Here is a 20,560-nt window from a genome sequence, read left to right as displayed (position 1 = left end):
AAAGTCATACACACACTGAAGCATCATCCACACCATCCCATCACACACTCCTGAGGTCAGACACACAGTGAAACTTCCACTGCATCGTCCTGTACACCTTCCCATCACACACTTCAGGGTCTGACACAAAGAGAAACTCCTCTGCTTTGTCCCGTCCTACTATTGCCAGGTCAGACACAGAATGAAGCTGTCCATCCTATCTCACTCATCCGGGGCCAGTTACAGACGAAATCCCCCCTGCAACGTATCATCACAGCCACTGCGGGACAGAAAGAGAGTGAATCTCCCTCCGCAGCATCCCATCACACACACACGCAGGGTAAGACGCAGAGAGAAGCTCTCTCACACCATTCCATTGCTCAGACCTGAGATCAGACATATGGATAAGCTCCCTCTGCACCGCCCCATCACACAATCTCTGGAGGACACCTAGAGTGAGACTCCTTCCACACCGTCTCATCACACAGTTCCAGAGTCGGACACAGGGTCAAGCTCACACCAAGGCGACCCAACACACAAACCCGGGAACAGACACAGGAAGAAGCCCCCTCCACAACATCCCATCACACACTCCCAGGATCAGACACACAGTGAAGTTCCCTCTGCACCGTCTCATCACACACTCCCGGGCTCAAACACAGAGTTAAGCGCCCGCTATGTGGTCCCATCACGCACTGCCAAGATCAGGCACAGAGCGAAGCTCCCTGCACATTGACCCATTACGAACTTCCCATTTCAGACAGGGTGAGTCTGCCTCCACACCGTCCCATCACCGACTCCCAGGGTGGAATAGTTCTGACTGAGCTGGGAAACATCGAGGAAAACTGTTGCATAAAGTTCGTGAGATACTTCGGAGGGAATTTGAAGGGTCTCTTGAATATCTGCGTCAGTGGCTGTTTTAGTGTGGAGGTTTCGTTCGGAGTTTTTCTGCCAGTTTGGACTGGGGTTGTTGGCGGCTGCTAACTGCGTACTCCCAGCTGCGGCCGCTGGCAACTCGCCAGCACAGAAAGGCATTTAGCACCGAAAACAAGGACATAAACGCCGCTGTTCCCCCACTAACATCAGGACAACATCCTTCATCCTTTGTCATTGTGATTTTCCTTTGGTGTAGGAGCCGGAACATTCTTCAGACGTCTCAACCTCTTATGGCCCGGGAATTCTTCAGGAATGACGGAGACGTTCCTGGCGTTGGAATTTCTGGCGCCGAGCCAGTAAGGTTCTGTTGAGGGCTGGGCGCCTTCCTACTGCCCCAGCAACAGAGGAATCCTCTCCATTCCAGCCATTGAAATGGATTCTGAACCGTCTGCAACAAGTTCCGGCTGTTCGGGAACGAAGACGTTGAAACGGCCATATCGACAGGACTGCTGGCGCTGCAGGAGCGGGCGAATAGCGGGACGTGCAAACTTTTCCATCCAGTTACTCTACTTTACTCACTCCAGGACTTTATCACCGGCAACACCACATATTTGGCGATTCGGACATAGTGCCAGCATGCCGGACCGGACTCAGGAAGTCGCAGGCTTCCGGGGATTTAGCAAAGGCGGCTGCCTCTCCACTCTCGTACAATGCCCTGTTTCGGTCGGTGGAAGATGAACGCGGGGTGCTATGTATTTTGCATCCTGGAATAGTGTGCGGAGTCGATGGAGGACTTGGTTCGGGAGGGCGGTATTTTGGCCTCCGAGAAAGAATTCAGGAAGGCAAAGTTTTACCTGGGGAATAATGAGTTGCTGTGCCAGGCTCTTAGTAGGCAGATCACAGTCAAAGACAGTTTTTACAGATATAACTAGTGACAGCTCCCACGCAACGAATCGTCCTCGGTCACGTCAAGCCTTTCATTCCCAGCGAGGTCCTGCTTCCGCATTCAGCTCTCCTGGGACAAGTAAGGTCAGAAATGACTGTCATCAGACACAAATTTAAGAGGCACACCATCCATGACTTAATCTCTCTTCGGCGCCAGCTACTCATAGGAGGACGACGTTGAGGGCCGGTTTTGTGTCTAACAAGTTAACGTGTACATCCCCATCAATCCACTGTTCCTTTAACAAGGTCAAAGGTCCCCTCACTCTCTGACCAAATACAAGTTCGAATGGACTAAAACCCAGTGATTCCTGTACCGACTCTCTTACTGCGAACAAAAGCAAATAAATTCCTTCATCCCTGTCTTTTCCATTTTCAACACATTATGTCTTAATGATTGGTTTGAGTGTAGAATGAAATCTTTCTAAAGCCCCTTGTCATTCCAGATGGTACGCAGACAATGTAATTTGTAATTTGTTTAGCTCCCAGTTCATAAGCTACCTGCTGGAATAATCCAGATGTAAAATTACCTCCTTGATCAGACTGGATTTCTTTCGGCAAATCAGATAAAGTTAAAAAAAAACTTGGTAAGAGCCTTTGCCACAATTTTAACTTTAATATTTCTGAGGGGTATTGCCTCTGGGAATCTGGATGCAGTACCAATAATAGTGAGCAAATACTGATGGCCAGCTTTAGGCTTCGGCAATGGGCCAACACAAACCACTATAACTTTGGAAAAGGGTTCACTGAATGTCGGTATAGGCCAGAGTGGGGCCACTGGGGTGACCTGATTAGGTTTATCCACAACTTGATAAGTGTGACTGGTTCTGCAAAAGGTCACAACATCTTTCCTCGAATTAGGCCAGTAAAGTTCCTTCATGATCCTGTTTACAGTTTTATTCACTCCGAAATGGCCACCTCAGGGCATACTGTGGGCCAAAGCTAAAATTTCAGCCCAATAAACTTTAGGGACTACAACTTGGTGAACAATTGCCCATTCCTCACTCACAGGTATAGCAGGTGGCCTCCACTTCCTCATTAACACTCCATCCTTGAGATAATACCCTACTGGCCCTTTCTTAATCTCATCATCTGAGAGAGCTATTTATTTTTTTAAAGCTTCAACCTCAGAGTCTCGGTTCTGTTCTGCTATAAACTCCTTCCTAGACAGGAATAAATCTTTCTTATCAGACTTACTACCTGAATCCTGTTGAAACAATAAAGGGAGAAAATTCCCCGACAAGTCATCATAACCTGAATCCCGATTTTGTCTATCATGGGTATCAGAATCATGCTGCACAGAACCGTCTGCATTGGCAGACTTTTCAGCCATACTTCGAGTTACTACAATAAATGTTAAAGTCTATCCGTGGGTCGTCAGTGGTTGGCTTAGTTGTCAACTGCACCGCAGGAACAACTTCACCATCTGCCAGGCCATTCCCTCACAGCAAAGTAACATCTTCCACCGGTAAACTGGAGCATAATCTGAATTTAACAGGTCCCGAAACCAAACCTGACTGTAAAGTTACCCTGTGCAGTGGCACAGAAACCATGCCACCCCCAATGCCTTTAATAAGATTTACCTCACCTATGTCCGTCTCATCACCAAACTTTAGAACGCTGTCCAACATAAGTGACTGAGAGCCCCAGTATCTCGAAGAATTTTCACTGGTACCGGGGCTGACCCTTCCTTTACTAATACAAACCCATCTGACATAAAATGATCGAATCCCTTCTCAATTCGGTCAGACCTTTCAGTCCTTAACTGAGCCTCAGCAGAATGTTCAGAACCCAGTGTGTTTATAGGTGCTTCAACATACTGATCACAGGCATTCGGGACTGCCTCCTTTTCTTTTTCTTGGGTCTTGAAGAAGATGGTGGCGCGACGCAGCTCGCAGCGGCCACTCCGGTGGTGATGTCTGTTATTTGTCAAGTAGGGTGCCATGCACAATCCTGATTTGATGGAGACGGACGTGAGGGCATGGAGGAACATCTGGAGAAACTTCTGAAATCCCTGCTTCGCTGCTGCTGCTCTATGGTCCAAAATCTCTGGAGGAAAAGGCCCCAAGAACTTGGCTTTTCTTGTTGCTCGGTGGCCGGGATGTGGTCAAAGTACTCGGCAGAGGGTGGTGCTCGGAGAGGCTGTGTCAGAGAGCTGGGCGGAGGCTCAAAGTTTTCAGACGGACTCAGAGTCCGCTGCGGTCGGTTGCTTCCAATGACGCTGCATTGGCGAGTCAGTTTTAGTCTTGGTTTGCCCTATGTTTTCTTGTGATATCATTCTGGAGGAACGTTGTATCATTTTTTAATGCATGCATTTCTAAATGGCAATAAACAAAATCTAAACTAATCTTCAGGGCGGAAGAATTAGCCATCATATGACCTATGACCAGCTTTCTTACAATAGTAACAAGTAAGACCAGAATATTTCTCCTTCAACTGTTTCCCTTCATCCTTACTCTTGTTACTAATCCCAGCTTTAATTTCTGGTTTACCCTGGTTATCCCTGATACTTTTCTGGAAGCTCTTATTCGGAGTGAAATTAACCGTATGAGTTAAAGCAAACTCATCTGCTAATCGAGCAGACTTCTGCAAAGTGGCAGCATCCCTTTCATCTAAATACGTCTTTATGTCATCAGGGGTGCACTTTTTGAATTCTTCAATTAAAACCAACTCTTCCAAGCTGTTACAATCATCATTTACATTTTTAGATGTGCACCAGTGGTCAAAACACACAAACTTCTCAAAAGCAACTTCCATATATGTCTGGTTCACATTTTACCTCTAATTTCTAAACTTTTGCCTGTATGCTTCTGGGACCAACTTGTAAGCTTTGAGCACAGCCTGTTTCACTATGTCATAATCAGCTGCTTCATTAACTGAAAAAGCAGAATAGGCTTGCTAAGCCTTCCCCTTAATTACACTTTGTAAGAGAATAGGCCAACCCTCTTTTAGCCACTTTAAACTCTGAACAACCTTCTCAAAATGCTGAAAGTATTTATCAACCTCTGCCTCATTAAATGGAGGTACTAATTTAACTTCCCGACTGGCCTCAAACTTATCACCAGAGTCTGATGCCAGACCACTTTGCTGCAATCTCTCTATCTTTTCCAGCTCGAACAGCCTCTGTCTTTCTGCTTTCTCCCTCTGTTTTTCTGCCTCTCTGGCTTCAAACTGCCTCTGCCTTTCCGCAGCCTCCATATTTAATTTTTCTAACTTGTTCTGGAGCTCAAACTCACTAGGTTTACTTTCAGGAAACTCCAACTCCTCCACTTTAAACACATCCTCAGATACATAATGCTCAGCTATTGTCCTCTGCATCTATGCCCTCCTCATTGTCGATTTCACCTTAGCAAGTTCTAACCTTTTAGCAATACTCAACAACTCAATCCTTCTAGCGTCCTCTCATGCCTCAGCGGCTGGCGCTTCGAGAAATCTATCAACATCCACTGCTGCTGATTTTCCACACACAAATAAATCAAAAGGGATTTCCCAAATGAAATCGATAATAAATCAATACACCCCGAAATCTGTTTATATCCCGGACTCAGGCCCCAATCTTGTGAAGAACCAGCAGCAATAGACTACACCTGGAGTCTGATTTTGATGGTAAAACCACTATCTAATTATAATATAGTAACTTAAGCAGGATAAACAAAAGTTAACAGTATTACACGTATATATGGGTTTAAATATAACTCCCAAACTATTGAGCTCCGGGTAAATTATGAAGTTCAGTTCAACCAGAATAGGTGAAGAGAGGTATTTGTAATCCAGGGTAAATGTCGAGAGAAGGCAATTTTGTCGAATTCCACAGGTTCCACGGTGATAAAACGAGAGGACAGTCGCTGTAGATTTTATCCATTGTTGTTCCAAATCCACATACAAATTATAACCGAAAGTGACTTGTCACAAGGGGTATCGTCTTCAAGTGAATAACCACACCCACACCCAGGCAAGGGTTAACACATAAGTGGGCTTCACAGGATACCCCAAATCAGATCCACTCCTATGGATCAAACGAGGTGAACACCACATATTCGATGTTCGCTGAATCGATAATTAACCCACCCTTGTGGGCATTAGGAAACTTCTAAACAGTGACCCTTGGCCACCAGTTCCCTGGTTTCGATCCTTCCAGTTTTCATCCTTCATCTCTGTCTGACTCTGAGTGTCTGTGTCCTCGGTTAAATCTAAACAAGCTGCGAGCGATGTAAACAAGCTGCAAGTCAGACTGATTCACCTTCTCAATCTCTCTCTCTCTCCCCTAAAATGACAGTCCACAGCAAACAAAACCTCGGGATTCATAACAACGGCTTCTCCCCTGTGTGAACTGACTGGTGTGCCAGTAGTTGGGATGACTGAGTGAATCCTTTCCCACATTCTGAGCAGGTGAATGGCTTCTCCTCAGTGTGAACTAGCTGATGTCTGTGTAGGGTGGAAGACTGTGAATCTCTTCCCACATTCTGAGCAGGTGAACGGCTTCTCCCCGTTGTGAACTCGCTGGTGAGCCATGAGGTCAGATGACCGAGTGAATCCCTCCCCACATATTCAGCAGATGACCAGCCTCTGCCCAATGTGAACTGACCGGTATGTCCACAGGTGGGATGACTGACTGAATCCTTTCTCACACACAGAACAGGTGAATGGCCTTGTCCAGTGTGAACATGATGTACATTCAATTGGGATAACTGAGTGAATCCATTCCCACAGTCTGAGCAAGTGAATGGTCTTTCCCCTGTGTAAAATGACGGCCGTGCCAGTCGGTCAAATGACCAAGTGAATCCCTCCCCACAGTCTGAGCAGGTAGGATGGTCCATTGAATTCCTTGCTCTATTTCTTAAATATCTAGACAGAGACAGCAAAACTGGCATACTGTGTTTGAGATTCCAGGAGAGAAATTCCTTCTCCTTTTTAACCTGTAGAAAGATTTACAAAATCCATCAATGGATGTAGGACAACATTTCAGATGAGATTCCTTCAGTTGCCAAGGTTTGATCTGGTATCACACTGTTACACTGAGGTTCAACCCAAGTTGGAGAGAGAAATCATCTTCTATCTGGGCACAGTGATGGTATCTGGAATGCCCATCAAACTCTCTGATGCTCTTCCTCTCTCTATAAGAATGGGGCATTTCTGCCATCTCCAATCTGTGACCTGGCTCAGTTTGGCTCTCTCCATTGGTATTATTCCCTGCTCCTGCTGAGCAGCCATGGGTGCCTGGCCCCACAGTAACTGAAACAGTATCACGCAAACTGTCTTTCTTGACATACATCAGGGATTTTCTTTTATGTATTACTAACTTAAAGTGCCACAGTTTTAACGCCACATAAAACATTCCTGCCGAGATGAATGGTTGGTCCGCACAGCCGTTAAGAAGACTTAAGAGTGAATATTTGTATTATTTCAGGTTCTTGTAGAAAAGTACAACACAGAAACAGGCCCTTTGGGCCATCTGGTTTGTGCTGAACTATTTAAACTGCGCACCCCCAGACCCCTACCATCCAGGTACCTATGCAAACCTCTGAAATGTTGAAATCGTGCTCGCATGCACCACTTGTGCTGGCTGCTCATTCCACACCCGATGACAGTCTGTGTGAAGAAGTTTCCCCTCATGTTCCCATTGACGATTCACCTTTCACCCTTAACCCATGGCCTCTGGTTGCATTCCCACACCATCTCAGTGGTAAAAGCTAGCTTGTATTTACCCATTGTCTTGTACAATGTCAGCATAACCTCCATCTCCTGTACTCAGTACTTTGGTTTATGAAGGCCAATGTGTCAAAATCTTTCTTTCCGTCCCTACCTAACTGTGACACCACTTTCAGTGAATTATATTCCCAGATCCCTTTCTTCTACCGCACTCCTCAGTGCCCGACCATTCACTGTGTAAGACCCGGGTCCTACCAAAACGCACCTTACACTTGTCACCATTAAATTCCACTTTCCATTTCTCAACCCACTTTTCCAGCGGGTCCAGGTCGCACTGCAAGCCATGATAGTCTTCCTCGCTGTTCACTGCACCCCAATCTTGGTGTCATCCACAAATTTGCCGATCCAGTTAACCATGTTAACATCAGATTACTGATATAGATGACAAACAACAACAGATCCAGCACTGATCCCTGTGACACACCACTAGTCTCAGGCCTCCAGTCAGAGAGGCAACCATCTGCTACCACAGTCTGGCTTCTCCCAAAGACAGTGTCTCATCCAATTTACTATCTCATCTTGAATACTGAGTGACTGAACCTTCTAGACCAACCCCTCATATCTGACTTAGTCAAGTGCCTTGCCAAAGTCCATGTAGACAACATCCACTGCCTTGCCTTCATCCACTTTCCTGATAGCTTCCTCGAGAGGCACTATAAAATTGGTTAGACATGACTACCATGCACAAAGCCAGGCTGCCTATCCTTAATCAGAACACACCAATCCAAATTCTTGTATATCGAGCTCCTGCACACACATTCCAATAACTTTCCCACTACTGATTCAGGCTCACCAACGTATAATTTCCTAGTTTATTTCTAGAGCCTTTTTTAAACTGTGAAGCAGCATTGGCTGTCCTCCAATCCATCACCTGTCACTAAGGGTGATTTAAGTATCTGTGCTTGGGCCCCAACAATTCTGCACTTGTCTTTGGCAAGGTCCCAGGGAACAACTTGTCAGCCCCTGGGGGTTCATCCACACTAATTTGCTTTAAGACAGCAAACACCTCCATCTCTGTAATCTGTACAGGGTCCATGAAGTTGATGCTGCTTTGCCTCACTTCTATAGACTCTGTGCCCATCTCCTGTGTACATACAGAAAAACTCTCCCCCATCTATTTTGTCACCTCATATGGATTACCATTCTGATCTTCCACAGGATTAATTTTTTTCCCTTGCAATCTTTTTGTTCTTAACATATCTGCAGAATCCCTGAGGATTCTCCTTCACCTTGTCTGCTGGACAACCTCATGCCTTCTTTTATTTCTTTCATAAGTGTTCACCTGAATTTCCTGTATTTCTATTTGTTCCTATCTGCCTGTACCTGGTATGCACCTCCTTTTTATTGATCTGGGAAATGAAAGCCAAAGGGGTGATAGAGCTGTGTAGTGGAAGGTGGGGGCAAGGGGGTGACACTAAAGTTGCAGGGGGAATTGGAGCCTGAGTAACAGAACAGATAGTGGAGGGGTTGTGGAGACAAATGTTGTTCAGTCATCAGACAAAGTCAGGAATGAAAAAGTTGCCATGGTGCAGTGAACATGCTGAGCCCTGTATATTTCAATACAGGGAGCAGCGTAGGAAAGGCGGATGTGTTCACGGCATGGAACAACACTGGAATTATGACACTAGGATCTGGCAACTGTGGACTGGGACAGGCTGCTTTATGGCAAAGGTGTGCTTGGTAAATGGGAGGCCTTCAAAGCAAAATTTTGGTAGTACAAAGCAGGTACGTGCTTGTCAGAATAAAAGGTAAAGTTAGAAACTGTATCTCTTGGTTTTCAAGAGATATTGAGACCCTGGTAAAGCACAAAATGGAGTTGCATAACAGGGATAGGCAGGTAGGTTCTTATGGAGTATAAGAAATGCAAGGGAACAGATAGGAAATAAATCAGGATGGCTGAAAGAAGGCATGAGGTTGCTGGCACAGAAAAGATGAAGGATAATCCTCAGGGATTCTAGAGATAGATTAAGAGCAAAAGGGTTGTAAAGTACAAATTTGGTCCGCTGGAAGACCGGAATGGCAATCCACGTGTGGAACCAAAGCAGATGGGGGGAGATCTTAAATATTTTTTCACCTTTATTTACTCAGGAGATGGACAAAGGGTGTGTGGGAGTGTGGAAAAGCGGCATTAAAATGGTGGACCCTGTAGAGATTAAAGAAAAGAAGTTATTTCGCTGTTCAACATAGAACATAGAAATCTACAGCATATTCCAGGCCATTCAGCCCACAATGTTGCGCCTACCATGTAACTTACTCTAGAAGCTGCCTAGAATTTCCCTAGTGCATAGCCTTCTATTTTACTAAGCTCCATGTACTTATCTAAGAGGCTGTTAAAAGAGCCTATTGGCTATCCAAATACTCAATGCCCGTCATCATTTTATACACCTAAAAAAGGCACTAGATATAAACAAGGAAATTATACACTGCTTTGAGGATTTGTCAGAAATATACAAAATTATGAGGGTATAGATAGGGTAAATGCAAGCAGCTTTTTCCATTGAGGTTGGGTGGGATGACAACCAGAGGTCATGGGTAAGAGGGGAAGGTGAAAATTTAATGGGAACATGTGGAAAAGCTCTTTACAGAAATGGTTGTGAAAGTGTTGAATGAGATGTCAGTGCAAGTGGTGAATATGAGCTCGGTTTCACCATTAAGAGAAGTTTGATAGGTACCTGGATGGTAGGGGTATGGAGGGCGATGGTCCCAGTGCAGGTAGTTGCATTAGACAGCTTAAATGTTTTTTGGCATTGACTAGATGGGCCAGATAGCCCACTTCTGTACTGAACTATTCCATGTTTTTATGACAGAGAAGCTGGCCGAACTTGTTTGGAAGGGATACGGTAGGAGTGACAATGGAGCAGCAATGGCTGGAGTTTCTGGGAGCAATTCAGAAGTTGAGTGATCAGCACATCCTAAAGAAGTAGAAGCATTGGGAAGGCAGGAGGACACAACCGTGGCTGAAATGAGAAGCTAAAGCGAACATAAAAGCCAAAGAGAGGGCAAACAAAAGAGCAAAATCTATTGGGAACCTTTTAGAAACCAACAGAAGACAACTACAAAAAAAGTCTGATGAGCTCAGTGCATAAAATCATGATCTTGTAGTCATTAATGGGCTTTGGTTGCTCCCAACAGTCTTAAGTATTTAGAGGAACAAAATATCCGGGGCCTCAATATCTCTTGAAAACCAAGGTTCCCTGCACCAGTTACCTTTCAACTTTCATTTTGGCAGGCACAAACAAACTCTGCATCCTCAAAATTTCACTTCTGAAGGCCTCCCACTTACAAGGACTTCTTTGCCAGAAAACAGCCTGTCCCAACCCACACTTGTCAGATCCTTTCTGATACCATCAAAATTGACCTTTCTCCAATTTAGAATCTCAACCCGTGGTCCAGACCTCCCTTTTTCCATATTTACTTTGAATCTCACAGCATTATGATCACTAATTTCTGTCACCAGCTCTGGATCATTTCCTAACAGTTCATTGCACACTTCTATGTACTGATTAAGGGCACATTTGACAAACTCCACCCCATCTAGTGCTTTTACAGTATGTGAGTCCCAGTCAATATACTGAAAGTTAAAATCACTTACAGGAACAATCTTTGTTTCCAGGCATGGTCTGTGATCTGTCTGCAAGTTTGTTCCTCTAAATCACTCAGACTGTTGGGTGCAACCAAGTCCCGATAATAGCTACAATATCATAATTCCCTGCCCTGAGCTCATCTGGCTTTCCTATGATGCTTCTTGCATTGTGATATACACAGCTCAGCACATTCATCGCACCATGCTCAACCATTTGATTGCTGACTCTATCTGAGGTCTGAACAACATCCGACTGGTGTCAAGAAAACAAACTCTCCCTCACTGTCAGAAAAACAAAGGAGCTGATTGTGGACGACGGGAGGACTGGAGACAGGGTAACCCCTATGGGCATCAATGGATCTGGGGTTGAGAGGTGAACAGCTTTAAGTTCCTGGGCATAAACATCACTAAGGATCTCACATGGTCTGTACGTACCAGCTGTGTTGCGAAAAGAGCACAACAGCACCTCTTTCACCTCAGATGGTTGAAGAAGTTTGGTCTGGGGCCCCAAGTCCGAAGAACTTTCTACAGGGACACAATTGAGAGCATCCTGACTGGTTGCATCACTGCCTGGTCTGGGAACTGTACTTCCCTTAATCACAGGAACCTGCAGAGAGTGGTGTGGACAGCCCAGAGCATCTGTAGATGTGAACTTCCCACTATTCAGGACATTTACAGAGACAGGTGTGTAAAAAGGGCTCAAAGGATATTGGGACTCAATTCACAAAAATCACAAACTGTTCCTGCTGCTACCATCCAGGAAACAGTACCACAGCAAAAGGACCAACAGGCTCCGGGACATCATCTTCTACCGGGCCATCAGACTGATTAATTGATTTCTATGTCTAGGGTTCTCAGTAATTGGTAGTTGCTTATTACCAAAATGGCTTCTCGGAAGTGTGATACTAAAATGGCTTCTCGCACTATTAACTGCTGAGCAAGGGGTTCTCTGTAACCGCATGTTTGGGTTATACTTAGTTATAATGGAAATTGCACTCATTTGCTAACCAATGGAAGTCATGTCCTGTTATCTTGTATGTGTGTGCTGAGTTGAGGAGCGCGGGTTTTTTTCGGGAGGCGAGCAGACAGGACAGACAGGCGGGGAACGGACAGCAGTTCCAGGGCGGTAGATACCGGACCTCGGGGGTTCAGAGGGTGGCCGGAGACTCGGAAGGACTCTGTGGATGGAATTGGAGGCGTGAGCTCCAACGTATGAAAATATTATGTGCACAAGACTGATAAGTTACTGATGTGACGCCTTTTCTCCAGCAACTTTTGCATCTCCACAATGCACACAGGGGACACCAGTTTCTATATTGGACATAATATTTCCCCTGAACCCTCCTGAGGAATTGAGGATATATAAAAACATCATTTTGAACCGATGTGACCACTGGCTAAAAGAATAATTGGGACTGAATAGGAACGTTTGAACTGAAGTAAACTCTGTCATCAGCAGTTAGCTAAGACAGGCTCATTACCAGTTCTCTGCGGCTTGCAGAGAGACAGACTGAGAGCTGATAACATTATACATTGTACCCTCGTTTGAGTAAAGGGAGGAGGACTCGCCGATAAGGACAGGAATGAACATCTGTCTGTAATTAAATCAGGGCCTTGCAAAGAGAATAACTGATAAGGACTGGACAGCACATACATCTGTAAATAAAACCATGATTTAGCGAACTCCCTTATCTAAGTAATTAAGATTGGCACCAACAGACTTGGTGGGCGTACCAGTTCAAATAACATCTTGCAATATTAATGCATGGGGCTCACTATGTATAAATATACGGCTGTAACCCAACTAAGTCAGTCCAATTGTCAGATGGTGGCAGTTCTTACCTGCCTTCCCTTTGACAACTGGGTCTCAAACTCCTGCAGGAGAATGCACAATAAACTGTGGTGACGATAAGAAGCTGGTCTTCCGAGTTTTACTCAGATTCAAGTTTAACACTTGGCGTCACGAACAGGATTCCAATATAGGGAGTGCCAAGCAGACGGACTGAGTAAGCAGCTGGACCACTCTGGGGACTCCGTAGGCCAACTGGGCGCCCTTTAGTCGCTCTCCATTAGTTCCTTTGGAGGTACGGTCCCTCGCCCAAGGCTGATCGCATATCTTGACGGGATTGGGACAGAATCTGTCGGAAGACAGAATTATGATGTTGTAGCAATTAGTGAAACTTGGCTACAGGAGAGGCAGGACTGGCAGCTTAATATTCCAGGGTTCCGATGTTTCAGATGTGATCGAGGCAGAGGAATGAAAGGTGGGGGAATAGCATTGCCTGTTAGGGCAAATATTACAGCAGTGCTCAGGCAGGACAGATTAGAGGGCTTGTCTACTGAGTCCTTATGGGTGGAGCTGAGAAACAGGAAAGGTATGGCCACATTAGTGGGATTGTATTACAGACCACCCAACAGTCAACGATACTTGGAAGAGCAAATCTGCAGAGAGATAGCAGGCAACTGCAGGAAACAAAGTTGTGGTGGTAGGGGATTTTAATTTTCCATACATTGATTGGGACTCCCATACTGTTAGGGATCTAGATGGTTTAGAGTTTGTAAAATGTGTTCAGGAAAGTTTTCTAAATCAATATATAGAGGGACCAACTAGAGGGGATGCAATATTGGATCTCCTGTTAGGTAACGAATTAGGGCAAGTGACAGAAGTCTGTGTAGCGGAGCACTTTGGTTCCAGTGATCATAACACAATTAGTTTCAATTTGATCATGGACAAGGATAGATCTGGTCCTAGGGTTGAGGTTCTGAACTGGAAGAAGATCAAATTTGAAGAAATGAGAAAGGATCTAAAAAGCATGGATTGGGACAGGTTGTTCTCTGGCAAAGATGTGATTGGTAGGTGGGAAGCCTTCAAAGGGGAAATTTTGAGAGTGCAGACTTTGTATGGTCCTGTCAGGATTAAAGGCAAATTGAATAGGAATAAGGAACCTTGGTTCTCAAGGGATATTGCAACTCTGATAAAGAAGAAGAGGGAGTTCTATGAAATGTATAGGAAACAGAGGATAAATCAGGTGCTTGAGGAGTAGAAGAAGTGCAAGGAAATACTTAAGAAAGAAATCAGGAGGGCTAAAAGAAGACATGAGGTTGCCTTGGCAGTCAAAGTGAAGGATAATCCAAAGAGCTTTTGCAGGTATATTAAGAGCAAAAGGATTGTAAGGGATAAAATTGCTCCTCTTGAAGATCAGAGTGGTCGGCTTTGTGTGGAACCAAAGGAAATGGGGGAGATCTTAAATAGGTTTTTTGCGTCTGTATTTACTAAGGAAGCTGGCATGAAATCTATGGAATTGAGGGAATCAAGTAGTGAGACCATGGAAACTGTACAGATTGAAAAGGAGGAGGTGCTTGCTGTCTTGAGGAAAATTAAAGTGGATAAATCCCCGGGACCTGGCAGAGTGTTCCCTCGGACCTTGAAGGAGACCAGTGTTGAAATTGCAGGGGCCCTGGCAGATGTATTTAAAATGTCGCTGTCTACGGGTGAAGTGCCGGAGGATTGGAGAGTGGCTCATGTTGTTCCGTTGTTTTAAAAAGGATCGAAAAGTAATCCGGGAAATTATAGGCCGGTGAGTTTAACGTCAGTAGTAGGTAAGTTATTGGAGGGAGTACTAAGAGACAGAATCTACAAGCATTTGGATAGACAGGGACTTATTAGGGAGAGTCAACATGGCTTTGTGCGTGGTAGGTCATGTTTGACCAACCTGTTGGAGTTTTTCGAGGAGGTTACCAGGGAAGTGGATGAAGGGAAGGCAGTGGATATTGTCTACATGGACTTCAGTAAGACCTTTGACAAGGTCCCGCATGGGAGGTTAGTTAGGAAAATTCAGTCGCTAGGTATACATGGAGAGGTGGTAAATTGGATTAGACATTGGCTCGATGGAAGAAGCCAGAGAGTGGTGGTAGAGAATTACTTCTCTGAGTGGAGGCCTGTGACTAGTGGTGTGCCACAGGGATCAGTGCTGGGTCCATTGTAATTTGTCATCTATATCAATGATCTGGATGATAATGTGGTAAATTGGATCAGCAAGTTTGCTGATGATACAAAGATTGGAGGTGTAGTAGACAGTGAGGAAGGTTTTCAGAGCCTGCAGAGGGACTTGGACCAGCTGGAAAAATGGGCTGAAAAATGGCAGATGGAGTTTAATACTGACAAGTGTGAGGTATTGCACGTTGGAAGGACAAACCAACGTAGAACATACAGGGTTAATGGTAAGGCACTGAGGAGTGCAGTGGAACAGAGGGATCTGGGAATACAGATACAAAATTCCCTAAAAGTATCGTCACAGGTAGATAGGGTCATAAACAGAGCTTTTGGTACATTGGCCTTTATTAATCAAAGTATTGAGTATAAGAGCTGGAATGTTATGATGAGGTTGTGTAAGGCATTGGTGAGGCCGAATCTGGAGTATTCTGTTCAGTTTTGGTCACCAAATTACAGGAAGGATATAAATAAGGTTGAAAGAGTGCAGAGAAGGTTTACAAGGATGTTGCCGGGACTTGAGAAACTCAGTTACAGAGAAAGGTTGAATAGGTTAGGACTTCATTCCCTGGAGCGTAGAAGAATGAGTGGAGATTTGATAGAGGTATATAAAATTATGATGGGTTTTGAGAGAATGAATGCAAGCAGGCTTTTTCTACTGAGGCGAGGGGAGAACAAAAACCAGAGGACATGGGTTAAGGGTGAGGGGGGAAAAGTTTAAAGGGAACATTAGGGGGGACTTCTTCACACAGAGAGTGGTGGGAGTATGGAATGAGCTGCCAGACGAGGTGGTAAATGCGGGTTCTTTTTTAACATTTAAGAATAAATTGGACAGATACATGGATGGGAGGTGTATGGAGGGATATGGTCCGTGTGCAGGTCAGTGGGACTAGGCAGAAAACGGTTCGGCACAGCCAAGAAGGGCCAAAAGGCCTGTTTCTGTGCTGTAGTGTCTATGGTTCTATGAGACTCGTATAAGGGTAGGCAAAAGTGGGCAGGAGGCGGTACTGGGTAAATTTTACTGAGTGGGCAGGAGGTAGATGTGCTGGGTAATTTACTTGGAGAACATGGATCCACTGCAGTCGATTGATAGGAGTGGGCCAGGAGCAGCCCTACACAATATGTGTGAGAGTTTTCCAGACAAGGAAAAGGATTTGTGAATGCTGAGTGCAGAGCTGAATAAGAAATTGGGGACAAAATGTGGCCACTGGGGGGTGGGGGGAACCTGGGATATTACCTCATGAGAACAAGCAGTAAATTCGATATGGAAAAAGAACTGTGGAAAGAAGTGGAAATTGTTAAAAAGGGAACGAAGGAAAAGGCAGATGTAAAGTGGAACAGTATATTATTAGCAAGTTGGAGGAATAATGCATGTGACAAAGGGATCGAGGTATGTACTGCAGAAGGCACGCCAAAGGTTGGGAGACACTAAAAAGCGGAGTGTAAATGGGTGGATGGGCACCGGAAACGAGAGCAGGAAAAACAATGTAAGCAAACCAAGGCTGGCCATGATAGGAGAGAAGGGCAGGAATGTCAGTCTAAAGTTCGAACTGATAGGGAAACAAGGGATCCCGAACCCATGTCTGGCATACTGACCCTGTTTGAGGGCAGTCACTGTGATGAGGAGTGGGCACCCATCATACACCCCCACCTTACCAGGGGCCAAGTGCACCCAGTGCCCCTGAACCCCAATCCTCGGGGTACTCAGATACAGTGGCCGCTCAGGTAGACAGCGGCGACAGGGGAGGGGAGGTCTCTATACCCTGAGATCCAGAAAGGGAATACAAAGGATTATTCCGAGACAGGGAGGGAAGAATCCAATAAAACCCCAGAGTTAATGGCTCCACAAAGACAATTGCCCACCCGAATGCTGCCCAATCCACGAGCAGGAGGAGGGACCTCAGTGATTCCTCTGTATGCACCCTGGAAGCCTCAGGAAATGATAATGATCATGAATCAGGCCCCAGATAGAAAAGAAAAACTAGCACAGTTTGCTCAGTATGTCCGCAGTACTACACAAATGTATAATGCGACCTGGGAAGATTTATTCTGTCTCTGCTGCATGATTCTCTCAGCTGATGAAGGGCTGAAATGGAAGGCAGAATTGAGCTACCAAACCTATCAGGACTTACAAGTGGGAAACCATAATGAGAATAAAGAGACAGACGGGATTATTCAAGCCTTGGAAACAGCTCTACACCAACCTGTGAACATCACTAAAGTACTTGAATGCAAAGCTAAGCCTGGGGAATCGGGACCAGACTATTGGGAGCGATTTGTGGCCTGCTACAGCACTTTCGCAGGAGACCAAGCCTTTAATGATGGGAATCCATTCCCCCAGTTTAATACCTTACTGTTCCAATGCTTACCAACCAAGTTAGCCAACATGATTAAAACAAGTAATATGGATTGGCCTGACAGTGCACAAAATCGAATGCGATGAGCTTTGACATACTATTGCGAGCCGACTTTCGAATCCTGATCAGCCCCGAAGGGCACTAATATTAAAGGTGAATATGTTCAGTGGGAAGGACACGAGCGGACTATATCTGGGGATCAGAAATGGGAACAAAAACCTACCAAGGGACAGGAGGGGACAACAACCCATTTAGAAATTGACAAGCAAGGATGCTTCCTACCATGAGTACCACCCCTCGGAAAAAGCCCAATGTAATATTGCAAGTTGCTGGAATTCCAATTCCGTTTATGATTGATATGGGGGCAACCACAACCACTCTCGATCAGGAAATAGTGTCTGAAAAGCGATTCCAGCTATCAGACGATACAATCACTCTGTCTGGGTTCGAAGGCACAGAACATACGTATCCACGTACCCAGCCACTGCAGGTGGAATTCCTGGGGAACCAGTGTGGTTTCATTTACAGTCACCACTAGTCAGGGGTGTAATCTAGCAGGAAGAGACATGCTCTGTCAGTTGGAAGCCAATATTCCATGCACAGACAAGGGTATCACCCTGGGAATAGCAAACAACCGACAGCGTCCCCAGTTACCGACCCCCCCAGTGGTGGGAACTTAATCTGGACTCCACTGCGTTTGAACCCCTTCTGCCAGTGGTTGACCCCCATGTGACTCTGTGCTATGAGCCTACGGGGTGCTCAACTGAGGAAAGCCAATATTATGCATCCCTCGAGGGACAGAAGTTCCCAGTCACGGTGATTGGAGAAGTTAAAGGAAAAGAGGGCAGAGCATTACTGGCTGAAGTTCCAGATTTCCTTTGGTGACAGACAGGACCGGTGGTTCCCTATATCACCGTTAGGGTTTGCCCTGGGTTCAAGCCAAAGAGCCGAGGTTCCTTGCCTACACCCTGACGAAACAAGCCCCCAGTACCAAGGGAGACTGGCAAGACTTGGTTGTGGGCCAACTCCGATACTGGAAGGAGTCGGAGGTGAAGACGTGACATCTGGTAAGATACTCTTTTAATACTGACTGAATCCAAGACGTTGTACCCCATCTCTGGGAAATTTCAGGCCATGAAGTCGGCAGCATCAACTGCCTCCCTGTCCAGATCACCGTGAAAGAAGAACAGACTCTCCCATCCATTCTGCAATACCCCCTCAAGCCCGAGGCAACGTTTTATGAGGATGAAAACTCTTTTGTGGATCCAGCAGGAAAACGATATTCTGGCTATGTGATAGTGACGGACAGTGAAGTAGTTGAGCAAGCCTCTTTTGAAGCAGCTGTCTCCGCCCAGAAGGCTGAGCTGTTTGCTCTGACTCGTGCCTGTATCCTAGCAACAGACAAAAGTGTGAACGTTTACACAGAGTTCCGTTATGCATTTGGAGTTGAACATAAATAATCTTCCAGAAATAGTAAGGGACAGAGAGTCCAGTGAGATGGAGGAACTGAGGGAAATACATGTTAGTAGAGAAGTGGTGTTAGGTAAATTGAAGGGATTAAAGGCAGATAAATCCCCAGGGCCAGATGGTCTGCATCCCAGAGTGCTTAAGGAAGTAGCCCAAGAAATAGTGGATGCATTAGTGATAATTTTTCAAAACTCTTTAGATTCTGAACTAGTTCCTGAGGATTGGAGAGTGGCTAATGTAATTCCGCTTTTTAAAAAAGGAGGGAGAGAGAAACCGGGGAATTATAGACCGGTTAGCCTAACATCGGTGGTGGGGAAAATGCTAGAGTCAGTTATCAAAGATGTGATAACAGCACATTTGGGAAGCGGTGAAATCATCGGACAAAGTCAGCATGGATTTGTAAAAGGAAAATCATGTCTGACGAATCTCATGGAATTTTTTGAGGATGTAACTGGTAGAGTGGATAGGGGAGAACCAGTGGATGTGGTATATTTGGATTTTCAAAAGGCTTTTGACAAGGTCCCACACAGGAGATTAGTGCGCAAACTTAAAGCACACGGTATTGGGGGTAGGATATTGATGTGGATACAGAATTGGTTGGCAGACAGGAAGCAAAGAGTGGGAATAAACAGGACCTTTTCAGAACGGCAGGCAGTGACTGGTGAGGTACCGCAAGGCTCAGTGCTGGGACCCCAGTTGTTTACAATATATATTAATGACTTGGATGAGGGAATTAAATGCAGCATCTCCAAGTTTGTGGATGACACAAAGCTGGGCGGCAGTGTTAGCAGTGAGGAGGATGCTAAGAGGATGCTGGTTGACTTGGATAGGTTAGGTGAGTGGGCAAAGTCATGGCAGGTGCAATTTAATGTGGATAAATGTGAGGTTATCTACTTTGGTGGCAAAAACAGGAAAACAGATTATTATCTGAATCGTGGCCGATTAGGAAAAGGGGAGGTGCAACGAGACCTGGGTGTCATTATACACCAGTCATTGAAAGTGGGCATGCAGGTACAGCAGGCGGTGAAAAAGGCGAATGGTATGCTGGCATTTATAGCGAGAGGATTCGAGTACAGGAGCAGGGAGGTACTACTGGAGTTGTACGAGGCCTTGGTGAGACCGCACCTGGAGTATTGTGTGCAGTTTTGGTCCCCTAATCTGAGGAAAGACATTCTTGCCATAGAGGGAGTACAAAGAAGGTTCACCAGATTGATTCCTGGGATGGCAGGACTTTCATATGAAGAAAGACTGGATGAACGAGGCTTATACTCGTTGGAATTTAGAAGATTGAGGGGGGATCTTATTGAAACGTATAAAATCCTAAAAGGATTGGATAGGCTAGATGCAGGAAGATTGTTCCCGATGTTGGGGAAGTCCAGAACGAGGGGTCACAGTTTGAGGATAAAGGAAAAGACTTTTAGGACCGAGATGAGGAAAAACTTCTTCACACAGAGAGTGGTGAATCTGTGGAATTCTCTGCCACAGGAAACAGTTGAGGCCAGTTCATTGGCTATATTTAAGAGGGAGTTAGATATGGCCCTTGTGGCTAAAGGGATCAGGGGGTATGGAGGGAAGGCTGGTACAGGGTTCTGAGTTGGATAATCAGCCATGATCATACTGAATGGCGGTGCAGGCTTGAAGGGCCGAATGGCCTAC

At 45.4% G+C, this 20,560-nt stretch overlaps 1 long non-coding RNA gene across 1 annotated transcript in view; it reads right to left on the bottom strand.

The window, feature by feature from the left end:
- The window catches only part of LOC140193755 (uncharacterized), a 50,576-nt gene that overhangs the window by 24,987 nt on the left and 5,029 nt on the right, over positions 1-20,560 (bottom strand). The window contains exon 3 of the long non-coding RNA XR_011884931.1: positions 12,932-13,227. This is a non-coding gene — a long non-coding RNA (uncharacterized lncRNA). The remainder of the gene's footprint in view (positions 1-12,931; positions 13,228-20,560) is intronic.

This window comes from Mobula birostris, unplaced genomic scaffold (genome assembly GCF_030028105.1).
Source record: "Mobula birostris isolate sMobBir1 unplaced genomic scaffold, sMobBir1.hap1 scaffold_807, whole genome shotgun sequence".
In the NCBI taxonomy this organism is placed as follows: Eukaryota; Metazoa; Chordata; class Chondrichthyes; order Myliobatiformes; family Myliobatidae; genus Mobula; species Mobula birostris.
The sequence above is the reverse complement of the archived record's forward strand: the minus strand, read 5'-3'. Positions and strand labels throughout refer to the sequence as shown.